The sequence below is a fragment of the Meles meles genome, chromosome 19 (genome assembly GCF_922984935.1).
Source record: "Meles meles chromosome 19, mMelMel3.1 paternal haplotype, whole genome shotgun sequence".
NCBI classification, from domain to species: domain Eukaryota; kingdom Metazoa; phylum Chordata; class Mammalia; order Carnivora; family Mustelidae; genus Meles; species Meles meles.
The window spans coordinates 27,129,539-27,143,080 of record NC_060084.1 but is presented as its reverse complement, the minus strand read 5'-3'; positions in this window follow the sequence as shown (position 1 = coordinate 27,143,080).

The following is a 13,542-nucleotide window of genomic DNA, read 5'->3' as shown; positions in this document are numbered from 1 at the left end:
GCAGAGAGCCCGACGCGGGGCTCGATCTCAGGACCCTGAGATCATGACCTGAGCCGAAGGCAGCGGCTTAATCCACTGAGCCACCCAGGCGCCCCAAGACTCCGGGTTTCTCATGGAAAGGTGCTAACTTTGGGTTTGGTTGGGGATGGAGGATGGAGCTCTAGGGATGCAGGTTTGGTGGGTCAGGAATGGAGAAGCCGAGCAGAGGCATAAAGATGGCCAGATTGGCGCAGGATCAGAAAGGTCCACCCTCCACCCCAGGCCAGGGAAAAGAATGGGGGTGGAGAAAGCAGCAAGAGATGGAAGCAGAGGGTGCTGTGGTGGGGGCGAGTAGAAGATGGGGGTCGGATGTGGGAGGGAGCCTGGGGAGGACGAACCCAGCTCAGGTAAGGGTGTTTGGATACTCCCAGAATGTTTGCGCCCATGAAGCTAGGACAAAGAGTAGAATGTACATTAAGGATGTCCAGTGCCGGTGGGCAAGGCTCCCTAAAAAGAGACTTTAGCTCTAGATGCACCCCAGCAGCATACAAGCGGGATGTTGGGGGGCTACTGGCTGTGCCTTCTGGAATAGCCACTTTCTTCAGGTTGGAAGGAACAAGACATCTTCGGGTCGGGTTGGCCCCCTCCAAGCCCGCTGAACTGCCCACTTAGTCATGAAGGCAGGAATCTCTTTCTTAGTGTCTGGACCCAAAGGACTTCAGTTCCTCGCAGGTACACTTTGCTGCAGAGACCAAAGGCTCTGGCTCCCACCTGTGACAGGCCCCCCGAGTGCTTCCCAGTATCAGGACTTCCTGAGAGCGACCGGGTGCCTGGCTGTGCTCCCCGAGGTGGCTCCTGCCTCTGAGCCATTCCGCAGACCTGGGAACAACCCCCAACTCCAGACAGACAAAGCCTCGCTCAGCCTTGCCTTTCTAGAGCCACATAGAAAACTATTTCCTGACATAGTTCACAAGTAGATCAGGGAGACCCTGATCCAAGGTCACAGAATCCTCTGGCTGAGGACATTCAAACAAACCAACAACAAAAAAAGTAATCTTTACTCTCTTGGAAGCTGCATTTTGAACAATGATAATAGCTTTGTTTTTCTGTGTTTTGTTTTAAAGCCTTGAGTGAACAGTAAGGTCAAAAACAATGAAATGAATAAAAAATACATTCACTCAGTCAACAGAATTTATTTGTTTTGGAACACACTGTTTCTCAACGCTGCTGAGTGTTTTGAAAAAATTAACTGTATTGTTTTCTCAACCCTGGATTGAACTTTTCCCTGAGCTTCCCCGGGTTCTTTAGGTTATATTGCCAGATTTCCACGTGGACATCTACAGGAGACACTTGTATTTCCTTTGCTTCTCTTGCCTGTGTTTGCAGACTCACAGGGAACTCGTTTTCTTCTGTCATGATAAAAGTCTCCAAGTGCTCTCAATCTTGCCTCAACCCGAGAAGTGGAGGGGTGGAGTGGCCACCAAGAGGCTTGGATCTGAGTCTCTGTCTCCCTCCAAAACTGGCTGTGCAACCTCAGATACCTCTGAGCCTCTCTGGGCCTCCGTCTGTGACACGAGAGAGCTGGACGAGAACAGGTGTCACCGGCCAGCTGGCCTGCTGATGACTGTGGTTTCGCCCACGCATGGTTGATCAAAGTCGTGGGTGCTGGGGGTTGGGTGGAGAACACATTCTTCAGCCCACCCCACCCTCCACCACGACTTCCCACTGTCCTGCCTTGTGATTGGGGGGCTCTTGAATGCCCTCTGATTCATTGTTTGGCCCATAGAGCAGCAGATAGGTAACAGATTTCAGTCCTCAGTGTATCTCTCATGCTCTCTCTCTCAATCTCTCTCTTTCTGCGTGTGGGTGATAAGATCCTCTACCTTCATGAGTTTCAGCGGTAGGAAGGGTTTCCCGTATAGTCTTCCCTTGCATTGTGCATGGAACGGGGCCCAGCGGCAGCCAGCAGCCTCTCGGACCACCTCCCAGCAGGGGCATCTCACCCCTGTCCTCTGGGAGCCACTGTCCAGTCAGCTCTCAATTTTCTCCGCAACATTTCAGCCTCAAGATTTCACTTCCTGCTTCGGTTCCTGTCCAGGCTTGTGGTGGCTTTGAAGCAAGTACAGTATGGCCTATTTTTTACCCAATAGGCTTGTTGAGTTCTACCTCCCAGGCAGAAAGCTGTGGGCCTCATGAGCACATGGAGCATCCTCATTTGGACTGGATTCCCTTTTGCACACCAGCCTGGCCTCTCTCGTGTGGTGAGGGAGAGGTGAGTTTTACAGGGAAGAGGCCAGCTGGAATATTCCAGAAGAACCACCTGGCCGGGAGGCCCCAAGTACATGCAAAGCAGCCAGGTTTCGCTTGTAGCTATGTTTAGCTCAGGAAGTCACCAAAAAAAAAAAAAAAAAAAAAAATGCTGCTAAATTCAAAAACGTTCACAGAAGCGGGACCCAGGAAAGCCCAGCCACAGCTGCACTGGTAATTCCCCATTTGAAGTGAGGGATAATCTTATGATTGAAAGCACAGGCATCATATAAGAGCCGCTTCTTGAAATGGAGCCAAAACAAATTCAGTTTCTAAAAATGCCATGTGGGTAGAGCCTTGCAAAGAACCACCTGGCCGAGAAGACAGACTGCAGAATGTCATACAGACGAAGGACAGAGTCAAGAGAGAACAAAGTGTTTTTCGTCCTAGCTTGTAAGAGAGTTACAGACAGAGGCTCCAAGGATGTGAAAAAGGGAGTAAATACATGAGATCAAGGGAACTAGGCTAGTCTCTCTAGAGAAAATGGCGTTTAGAATAGGTGTGAATGATCGCTAGCATTCTACAGATAGAAAGGGGGGCTGGGGTTGGGTCCTCTCGGGTGGTAGGAGTAGTTTGAGCAAGGATCCAAATGAGGAGAGCCCTTGTTTGGACAACAAGCAATAAGCCAGTTTTCCTGGCATATGAGGGCTGTGGATGTGGGAAAATAAGATCAGGAAGGTCATACTGTGGAAGGCCCCCACTCTGAGGCTGAGGAGCTCATGACTGACCCAGAGGCACTAGGGAGCCACTGAAGGTGAAGGGCAGATCGGAGATTTAGGAAGCTTGGCTGGTCAAGAGATGGAGGAGGCTGGAAGAGGAAAGTCAGGGCACCCAGCGGGGAGGCTGTGCAGACTGCAAAGGCAAGTCATCAAGGCCCAACACTCTAGGAGCAGCAGAGGGCACAGAAAAGAGAGAGAAGATGGAGGAGAGGATGAATAAATCGTACCTTCTAGAACTAGGAATTTCCCAGATGAATGTGTGGGTGGAAATAGGGCCCCAAAAGGTGAGCCTGGGCAGCTGCAAGACGGGGAAACCATGTACTATGGAGGGCAAGGTAACAGACTTTCTGCTGGAGGAAGAAAGAGTGAGTGCATTTGGGATACTTGATGGGTGAACACATCCCAGTGGGCAGAATTGTCCTAGAGCTCAGACAGCTCAGGGTGTCCACTGATAGCTGGGTGCTCTTGGAGAACACAGACCATAAATAGATTTGGGAGTCACACTCATGAACAAGAATATTGAAGCCAAAGTTTGAGTGAGATCACCAAGAGAGAAAGTACAGAGAGTGGAGAGGGTTGCAGGCTAGACCTTGGGATGGGCTATATTTAGGGGGCAGGAAGAAGGAGGGGCAGCCAGCATAGCAGCCTATGGACCAGCATTGGTGGGGCAGGAGGAAAACCTGGGTAACCAAGCTCTCAGAAGACCCCAGAGAAAGGGTTGAAGAAGCAGAATGGACCCTCAGGGCAGCTGTCTGCAGAGGGGCTGAAGCTGCTAAGAATGCTATCGAATTTGGGGTACTGGGCATCACCGGGAGCTTTGCAGAGAATCATTTGGTAAAGTGGTGAGTCAGGGACCAGGGATTGAGGAATTTGTAGAGAGAAAAGGAAAGCAGCAAACAAGAACATGGACACCCTACACTAAGTAATGCAGCAATGGAGAGAAGATAAGGAAAATAAGGTGTGGAAAAATGAGTTGGAAACTTGAGGGAGAAGCAGATTCTGGGGAATCTGTCCGGATTATTATTACCTTAGGTTGTGTACCAGTCAGTACAATAGTAGGCTACGCAGCAGTAACAAATTTTCCTCTAAATGTTTGTGGCTTGCATGGCAAAGTCCAATTTCTCTTTTACAAATATCTCTGTGCTGGTTAGGCAACCCTTCGGGGACCCTCTTCTCCACAGCAACATCCAGCGATCAAAACTACTTCCGTCTAGTGAGGATATCATCTCTGCCAGTAACTTCCAACTCATCGAGGAGGGGAAAAGAGAGCTGTAACGTCATGCACTGGCTTCCAAAGGGTTCAGTCCAGAAGTGACGTGTTACTTCCCCTTGAAACCTATTAGCCAGATCAGTCCATGGCTCCCAACTGCAACAGTGCTGGAAAATTGGGGGGAATGTTTGAATAGTCATTGAGCAATAAATGTCTCCATTACAGAGTGTGGGTGAGTAATAGAGACCTGAGTGTATGTATACGTCAGAGCAGAAAGATTTAGGATGCAAGGAAGAAATTAATTGACCAAGAGGTAGTAATGGGGGGCGCCTGGGTGGCTCAGTGGTTTAAAGCCACTGCCTTCTGCTCAGGTCATGATCCCAGGGTCCTGGGATCGAGCCCCATATCGGGCTCTCTGCTCAGCGGGGAGCCTGCTTCCTCCTCTCTCTCTGCCTGCCTCTCTGCCTACTTATGATCTTTGTCTGTCAAATAAATAAATAAAATCTTTAAAAAAAAAGAGGTAGTAATGGGGAATCAACAAAATGCAGGAAGATATTTTGCTCATTGGCAGAGAAGGCATCACTGACATCTGCCAGCCCAAGGGTGCAAAACTCTTGGGACACCTGCCTTTGTGACTTTCCCTGGCAGGGCTCCTGAGCACCAGGGCAGAAAGCGAACATGCAGAAGGCAAGTGACACATTCCCCAGTAATGGGGCTGGCCAAGCAAAGAATGGAAGAATGGAATGGAAGAAGAATGAAAGGCCAAGGCAGGTGAGAGTCAAGGAGAATGATGAAAGTACATGGAGATAGCTGACCATGAACTCCCAGATGGTTGGAGAGGCCAGAAGCGAACTGCAAGCATTGAGAAGACTTTGAGGGGCTGGTAGCATGAGGACAGAAAGAGTGCTCAGTGGGAGTGGGAGAGAAGGAGAGAAGAATATGGGGTAGTTTGTAGTTCGTATGTGTGGCCTTCAAGGCGTGAGATTCTGCAGGAGGTAATTATTTTGGAGCAAAATCTAGAGTGTCCACCATTTGACTATGAGATCCGTGAAGGTGGTAACTGGGGTAGATATTTGGGTTATTGGATGGTAGTGAAATCTCAAGGGGAGGGACTGGGGCAGCTGGGGAGGGGTGTACTCAGGCAGTGGCTGTTAACTGACTGGCGTCAGTGTTTCAATATCTCAGCTTCTGAAGGAGCTGAATGAGCCAATGTCAGCCATGATGGCCACCACGTCTGACGCATCTTGGCACCCCTGCGCCCGGCACAGGGCTTGGCATTAGAGTGTACCCTTCAGTGACATCTAGTGACTTCACATTGTGTGGCCGTCACCACCATCTAGCTCCAAAACATTTTCGTCCTCTTGAAAAGGAAATCCGAGTCCCCTTAAGCAATCCCTCCTCAGTAACCCTTAGCATTCACTAATCTGCTTTCTGTCTCTATGAACTTGACTCTTCTGGATATTCCGTATAAATAGAATCATGTATTATGTGGCCTTCATGTCTGGCCTCTTTCACTTGGCACAATGTTTTCAAGGCTCACGCATGTGGCAGGAGGTGTCAAGACTTCATGACTTTTTTTTTTTTTAAAGATTTTATTTATTTATTTGACAGAGAGGGATCACAAGTAAACAGAGAGGCAGGCAGAGAGAGAGAGAGGGAACCAGGCTCGCTGCTGAGCAGAGAGCCCGATGCGGGACTCGATCCCAGGACCCTGAGATCATGACCTGAGCCGAAGGCAGCGGCTTAACCCACTGAGCCACCCAGGCGCCCCGACTTCATGACTTTTTGTAACAGAATAATATTCCATTCTGTTGGTCCATTCATCAGCTGATGGACATTTGCGTTATTGCTGCCTTTTGGCTGCTATGAGTAGTGCTGCTCTGCAATATTCATGGACAAGTTTTTGTTCAAACTCCTGTTTTCAGTTCTTTTGGATGTACCCTTAAGAGTGGAATTGCTGGGCCATATATGGTAATTCTGTTTAAGTCGTTCAGGAAATTCACCCTGGACACGCTTTTAAACCTCACAAGTGCTGAGTTTAGGATTGTACCCACCTTGCACCCACCACCCAACTATCAGGCCCATTCTTGGCCCCAGTCATCCATCTTGACAGGCCATACCTGGTGTCTCCTATTCAAGAGACACTTGGGGTTTTCAAAACCAGCTCTGTTTTAATTTTCTTTAAATAAAAAGGTATGTAGGGGCACCTGGGTGGCTCAGTCGTTCAGTGTCTGCCTTCGGCTCAGGTCATGATCCCAGGGTCCTGGGATGGAGTCCCACATCAGGCTCTCTGCTCTGCCGGAAGCCTGCTTCTCCCTCTCCCACTCCCCCTGCTGTGTTCCCTCTCTCTGTCAAATAAATAAATAAAATCTTTTTTAAAAATAAATAAATAAAAAGGTATGTAACAAGCACTTCTAAGACATTAGCAGGATGGTCTGGAAATAACAGGAAGTGAGTATCACACTCCTCAAAGACAGCAAACCACAGTCTGAGATAATTCTTTCCTTGATCTTGCAAAGACCCTTCCCTATCACTGGTCACATCATAAGGAAGGATTTGCCTCAAGGGCTACTTCTGGTGAAAAAAGAAAGCTGCTTCTGGCCGGGCCTAGCATGGGCACCAGAGCTGCTGTAGGATGGATTTCATGAGTTTGAAACAGGATGTCCATTTCCTGGGCCAAAGAAGATGGCATGTATGTGGCCTAATTGGGACTTCAGAAAAGACCATAAAAGGCAAGGTTTCTGGCTGGAGCTTGGGGGCATCTCTAAAAACCCAGTAAAATAAGAGTTCTTTATTTTTTTAAAAGATTTTTATTTATTTCTTTGACAGACAGAGATCACAAGTAGGCAGAGGAGATAGGAGAGAGAGGAGGAATCAGGCTCCCCGCCGAGCAGAGAAGCCGATGTGGGGCTCGATCCCAGGACCCTGATATCATGACCCAAGCCGAAGGCAGAGGCTTTAACCCACTGAGCCACCCAGGCACCCCTAAAATAAGAGTCCTAAGAACAAAGTAGAGAGGTCCAGCAGGGCCTAAACAACAGATGGCCTAAAATAAACCATGTGCTCTGTCCATGACCTTTTGCCTCTTCAGGATTTGCAAAGGCTCTTCCAGACCTTCACAACCCAACTGTCAAGAAAAACAGATCTTGGGGTGCCTGGGTGGCTCAGTGGGTTAAGCCGCTGCCTTCAGCTCAGGTCATGATCTCGGGGTCCTGGGATCGAGTCCCGCATCGGGCTCTCTGCTCAGCAGGGGCCTGCTTCCCTTTCTCTCTCTGCCTGCCTCTCTATCTACTTGTGATCTCTCTCTGTCAAATAAATAAATAAAATCTTAAAAAAAAAAAAAACAGATCTTGACTCCTTCTTCCCTTTCCCCTTCTCAGAATTTAAAGATGAATTGGGTCTCCACAGAGATAGCACCATGAAACTGTTACTACGATCCAGTTAAAAAAATCTCCATAGTCCTTTCATTTCCAGATTTCCAGAAATCTCATTTAAGGATCTGAATGTCCCTTTAGCTCACTGTATTTCTTTTTCTGATCTGCTTGCACTTCTCTCTTTGAAAGACACAAAATCCGTATTTTTTTTTAAAGATTTTATTTATTTATTTGACAGAGAGAGACCACAATTAGACAGAGAGGCAAGCGGGGGGGGGGGGGGAAGCAGGCTCCCCGCCGAGCAGAGAGCCTGATGTGGGGCTCGATCCCAGGACCCTGGGACCGTGACCTGAGCCGAAGGCAGAGGCTTTAACCCACTGAGCCACCCCGGCGCCCCACAAAATCTGTATTTTATGAGTTCATTTCCACGGACTTTCCAGAACAGGCCTGGGACCAGAATTGTGGGGGAGGGTGAGCGGGTAGACTGGGAAGGGGCACTAGGGAACTTTCTAGAGTGACAGGAATGTTCTAGATCTTGACAGGGGTGTGGGTTACACAGGCAAAGACATCTGCCAAAACTCTTTGAATGGGACACTTGAGACCCGTGTATTTTATTGTGTATAAAATGTACCTCAGTACAGTTAATCACAAACTAACACTTGCAAAGAGTTACTAGCTCTGTGACCTTGAGCAAGTTCCTTAACCTCTTCATGCTTCAGTTTCTCCCGCTGTAAGATGGAAATATTGATAGCCTCCTGCTTCATAAGGTCACTGTGAGGAGTAAATGGATGCCTCAGGGAAGGTTCTCGAAGCTGTGTGTGTGGAGTGTGGGAAGCACGTCGTAGAGTTCACTGTTAGCTCTACTCATGAGCCAACCTTCGCTCCCCCCTGCTTTATTTCTGCAATGTCTTATTTTCCATATTTCCTTTTTGGGTCTATCCTAGTGCTCATCTGTGTTTCCCCTTGAATGAAGAGTTGGTCTTCTGGCCCCAAGTGTCTCCCCCTCAGATGCAGCCTCTGTGATGACAGGGACCCACACTGATGGTGATGGCCCACACTGATGTCTCTTCTACTGCTTGAACACCTCCCACTGCCCACAAAAAAGGCTCCATCTCTCAAGGGTGACCGTATATAGTCTTTCTGGAGGTGGTCCCAAGAGTTCTTTGCAGTCTTACCTGTCGCTGAGGTTATCATTACTATATTTTATTACTTTATTTTTAAAGATATTATTTATTTATTTGAAAGAGAGAGAGGGAGTGCACACAAGAAGGGGGGAGGAGCAGAGGGAAAGGGATAAGCAGAATCCCCACTGACCTGCGTGAGCCTGATTTTGGGGCTTGATCCCAGGACCCCTGAAATCATGACCTGAGCTGAATGCAGACACTTAACCACATGAGCCACCCAGGCGCCCCTCATCATTGTTCTTTTTGTGTTTTTTGTTTTTGTTTTGTTTTGTTTTTAATAAACCCTATAATTACTGTCAAACTTGACCAGTGGTTTCCAAAGCTGGCCTTTGGACCAGTACCAGCTTGGCATCAGACCCCATTTAGTAGAACTAAAACGGGCCCCAGAGAGCCATCCTGTATTTTTTTGTTTGTTTGTTTCTTCATTTCCATGTTTAGTTGAAGCCTAAGGTGGACGCAGGGAAAGGCGTAAATCCTAAGTGAACAGCTTGATCTGTTTTGACAAATGTCTGTACCTGCGTAACCCACACCCTATCAGGCTAGAACATTTCAACAGTCCAGAAACTTTCTTCGTGTCCAGTGGTGTGTTGGTAAAAGTTTAACAACCGATTCCCTGGGGTAAAAAAAAACGCTCTGCTTTGTAGTGTTTGCTGATCTCTGTGGTGTAAACATTCCCAGCACCGCCAATTTCAAGCCATTGATATGACGCCACTGTAAGAGTTGTCATTGAAGAGGCTCACAGTTGGGCCTTGTGTCACCCTACCAGCTGACTCGGGCACACCACTGCTGTGTCCCTTCCAAGTCAGTCTCTGCCGGCCCCATCCCCAGGCAACCATGAGTCCACGTCCATATGAATGGACTCTTATAATACGTACTCTTTTTGCCTGTTTCTTTCACTTGGCATGGTTTTGACATTCATTCATGCTGCTGTATGTATCAGGAGTTGGTTCTTTTTTTTAATTACTAAGTAATATGCCATTGTATGGGTGTTCTCTAGCTTGCTCATCCAATCTCCTAGTGATGGACAACTGGCCATTCCCAGTGTTTGGTGCTATTATGAATAAAGCTGCCATGAACATTCTTGTGCAAGTCCTTCATTTCTTTTGGGTAAATCCCTGGGATGGTAATGGCTAGACTGTAGACAGGTGTGTGTTTAACTCTATGAGAAACTGCCAGACCGATTTCCAAAAGGGTTGTACCATTTTTATACTCCTATCAGCCACATAGGAGAGTTCCGGTTGCTCCATATCTTTGCCACTCCTCGGTGTGGGTGTTGCAGGGATCTTTCCTTTTTTTTTTTTCCTCCTTTTTTTAGAGAGGGAGGCAGGGTGAGAGGGAGAGAGAGAGAATCTCAAACAGTTCCATGCCCAGCACAGAGCCCCACATGGGGCTCAGTCTCACAACCCCAAGATCACGACCTGAGCCCAAAGCAAGAGTCAGATGCTTAACCAACTGTGCCACCTGGGCACCCAGGGACCTTCACTTTAAAAAAGAGTTCCTTGGGTGACTTTGTTTCATAGTTAGGTTCAGGAACCACTGGACTGGACTGGTTTCAGTTTGCTAAATACTAATGGCTAACATTTATCAAGCACATAGCTAACATTTATTGAGCACATCCTGTCTGGATCTGTCCCAAGACCTTCAGCAATGTTCTATCGTGTAACCCTCAAAACAGCCCTATGAAATATATACTGTTATTCTTCCTATTTTGCAGAAGAGGAAAATTAGGTACAGAGAAGTTAAGTAACTTGCTTAGGGTCACAATAGCACACAAGGGGCAAAAGCTAGGTTTGAAAACAGGCAGTCAGGCTCTGGGACCATGAGTTTAATCACTGACTTATACTTGTCCATACAAATTCTGTACAGTCATCCTGTTGGACCTAATCAGTAATTGCTGACATTATTATTATTTCAATCCCACACATCCTTCAAAGTTCAGCTCAGATTCCACCTTTTCCACCAAGTTTTTTCTGACTACCCCCTCTTCTCCTGCTGCTAAGGAATCCCTCAGTGTAATCACAAGTCCTTCAGAAATGTAGGAGACTTCTGGGTTGTTCTTTATTTCTGTATTTTTGTACTGTCTTATCACCCCCCATTGTCTTTGTGAGGTTATTGAGAATAGGGTCACTCCCTGTTTACCTTTCTATTCCTGGCATGTTTGTAGACTTGAATTTAATGTTTTTTTCTAAATATGCTATAGGCAGAATTACCAGAATCCTTTAAACGGAGATCTTATTGGGGCGCCTGGGTGGCTCAGTGGGTTAAAGCCTCTGCCTTCGGCTCAGGTCATGGTCTCAGGGTCCTGGGATCAAGCCCCACATTGGGCTCTCTGCTCTGCAGGGAGCCTGCTTCCTCCTCTCTCTCTGCCTGCCTCTCTGCCTACTTGCGATCTCTGTCTGTCAAATGAATAAATAAAATCTTAAAAAAAAATAAAAGGAGCTCTTATTGGGAGATAAAGGGGACTCACAGAAATTAGATTGCCTCTTCCCTAAGGGAAGAAACACAACCCCTTTACTGTCTTACTGTTGGAAGAGGATGTGCTATCTTAAAGGGTCTTGATGCTCGTCACCATGAGCTAGAGGAAACCGTGCCATGGGGCATACTTAATTTCCCAATAAAGCCATTATCTCCTGCCTGGCTGCCTCCTTTAAGGCTTCTGCTTGTTTTAAAAGGCCTGGCCCCACTGGCCAGCTTTTAGCTAGTTCCAAGACTACCAGATCATAATCAGTCATTTTCTTCCATCTTATGTATAAAAGTAGGACCAGCTACCTAATTTGTGAGGACCAATTAAAACGCAAACCTTCTTTTTCAAAATTTATTAAGAATTTCAGATGGTAACAGCAGAGCATTAAACCAAGAGTGGAGTTCCATGTGACTGCGCAGTTCCCACACCTGTGGTACCAGCCCCGATGAAAAGTGACAGAGCCCCCCTCAGCAGACAAAAACCAATCACTGAAAGCTGAGCATGGGGACAATTTCTGTCTAAAGCCCTCCACCCCACTTCTTAACATAAAGACTGCTGAAAAAGAAACCACCCTAGTTCTGTGTTACATTAAGGCTGTTATGGATCGAATGTGTAAAAAGGTGTTGAAACCTTGACCCCCAGTACCTATGAATGGGACCATATTTGGAAATGTGGTCTTTGCACATGATCAGACTAAGATGAAGTCAGTAGGGTAGACCCTAACCCAGCATGACTTGGTGTCCTTATAAAAAGGGTGGGGTGGGGGTGCCCCAGTGGCTCAGTCAGTGGAGGATACCACTCTCGATTTTGCCTCAGATCATGATCTCAGGGACATGGGATTGAGCCCCCTACCCCGCTTAGTTTCTACACTGGGCAGGTGGAGTCGGCTTGATTCTCTCTCTCCCTCCCCCTGGTGTGCCCCACCCTCTGCTTGTGCACTGTCTCTCCTAAATAAATAAAAATCTTTTTTTTTAAGGTTTTGGGTGGGGGGGGATTGGCACACAGAGATGGACATGCATGGAGGGAAAATGATGTGAAGGCACGCACACATCATGATCGTGATGGTGAAGGCAGAGATGGGATGATGCAGCTACGCACTCCAGAACTCCAAAGATCGAGGCCAACTACCAGAAGCTAAGAGAGTGGTATTGAACAGGTCTCTCTCAAAGCTCCCGGAAGGAACAAACCCTGCCCAACACTTTGATGTCAGACTTCCAGCCTCCAGAACTGAGACGATCCATTTCTGTCCTTCAAGCCACCCAGTTTGCAGTACTACACCCACTAACCAGACCAGGCTCCTCCCGTTAGCCTCCTGCCCTTGCCCTTGCCAATTTCCTGACACCTGGATAAACAAATGTCGCAGCAGGATTGGACCAAGGATGGGGCCTGCACAATGTCAGTTTTGTTTTTCATGACTTTTTTTTTTCCTTCCTACAGAAGGGAGGGAATAAGATTCTCTACATCAGAGACACCTTTTAGAGAACTGAGAACCTTCCCCTCCTGGTCTCAGCCCCAATTGAAAGGAAGTACGTGTCAGCATCCTATAAAGTGAGGCCCTTTGGGAGGGTCTCCCAGCCTAAGCTGGACTGCGTGGTCCGTTTGCCAGTCAGAAAGGTGATGCCCCACACTTGAGGGTGCAACGTTCACGTCTGAGGCCACAGATGAAGTAGCAACAGCCGGTGAAGCCTCTGTCCTTGGCCCCGGGAGGAACCCGCCCCGTTTTTTCCTCACCCTGCTAAGGCCGACCTTCAGGGTGAATTCGCAAACGGAGTCCACCGAGCTGTTCTTTGGGCTGGGGTCGGTGTAAGCATGGAAGGCCACCACCGTAGGGCAGGCTGTGGGGCCTGACGTCCTGGGCGGTCCACCGAGAAGGGAAAGGAGACACCCTGCACCCTGGCGCGTGGTGTCAAAAGGGGCGGGGAGAGCTGCTTTGTGAGGGCACAATTTGCAGAAGCCGCCAAGCCGGGGGTCTTCCGGCCTGACCCTCCTCGAGGCGCCTGGAGCAACCCGAGATAGGGCGCACCCCAGCTCCGTCAGGGCCTCAGTGCCCCAACGGGCCGCAGCGCACCCAAACATGGCCGCCGAACCCGGGTTCCGGGGCCGCAGCCGCGACTCCGGGTGACGCAAGGGCGACGGATTGCATCAGCCCGCGACCACGTGCCCTGCCCGCCCTCCGCCCACGGATCCGGGCGCCGATTGGGCCACGTTAGGGCCGTGACCTCCGCCTTAGCCAATGGGTGGCAGCCACAGAGAGTTCTCGCCGCAGAGCCCCGGCGCGAGGTGCCTATAAAAGGAGCCTGAGGCG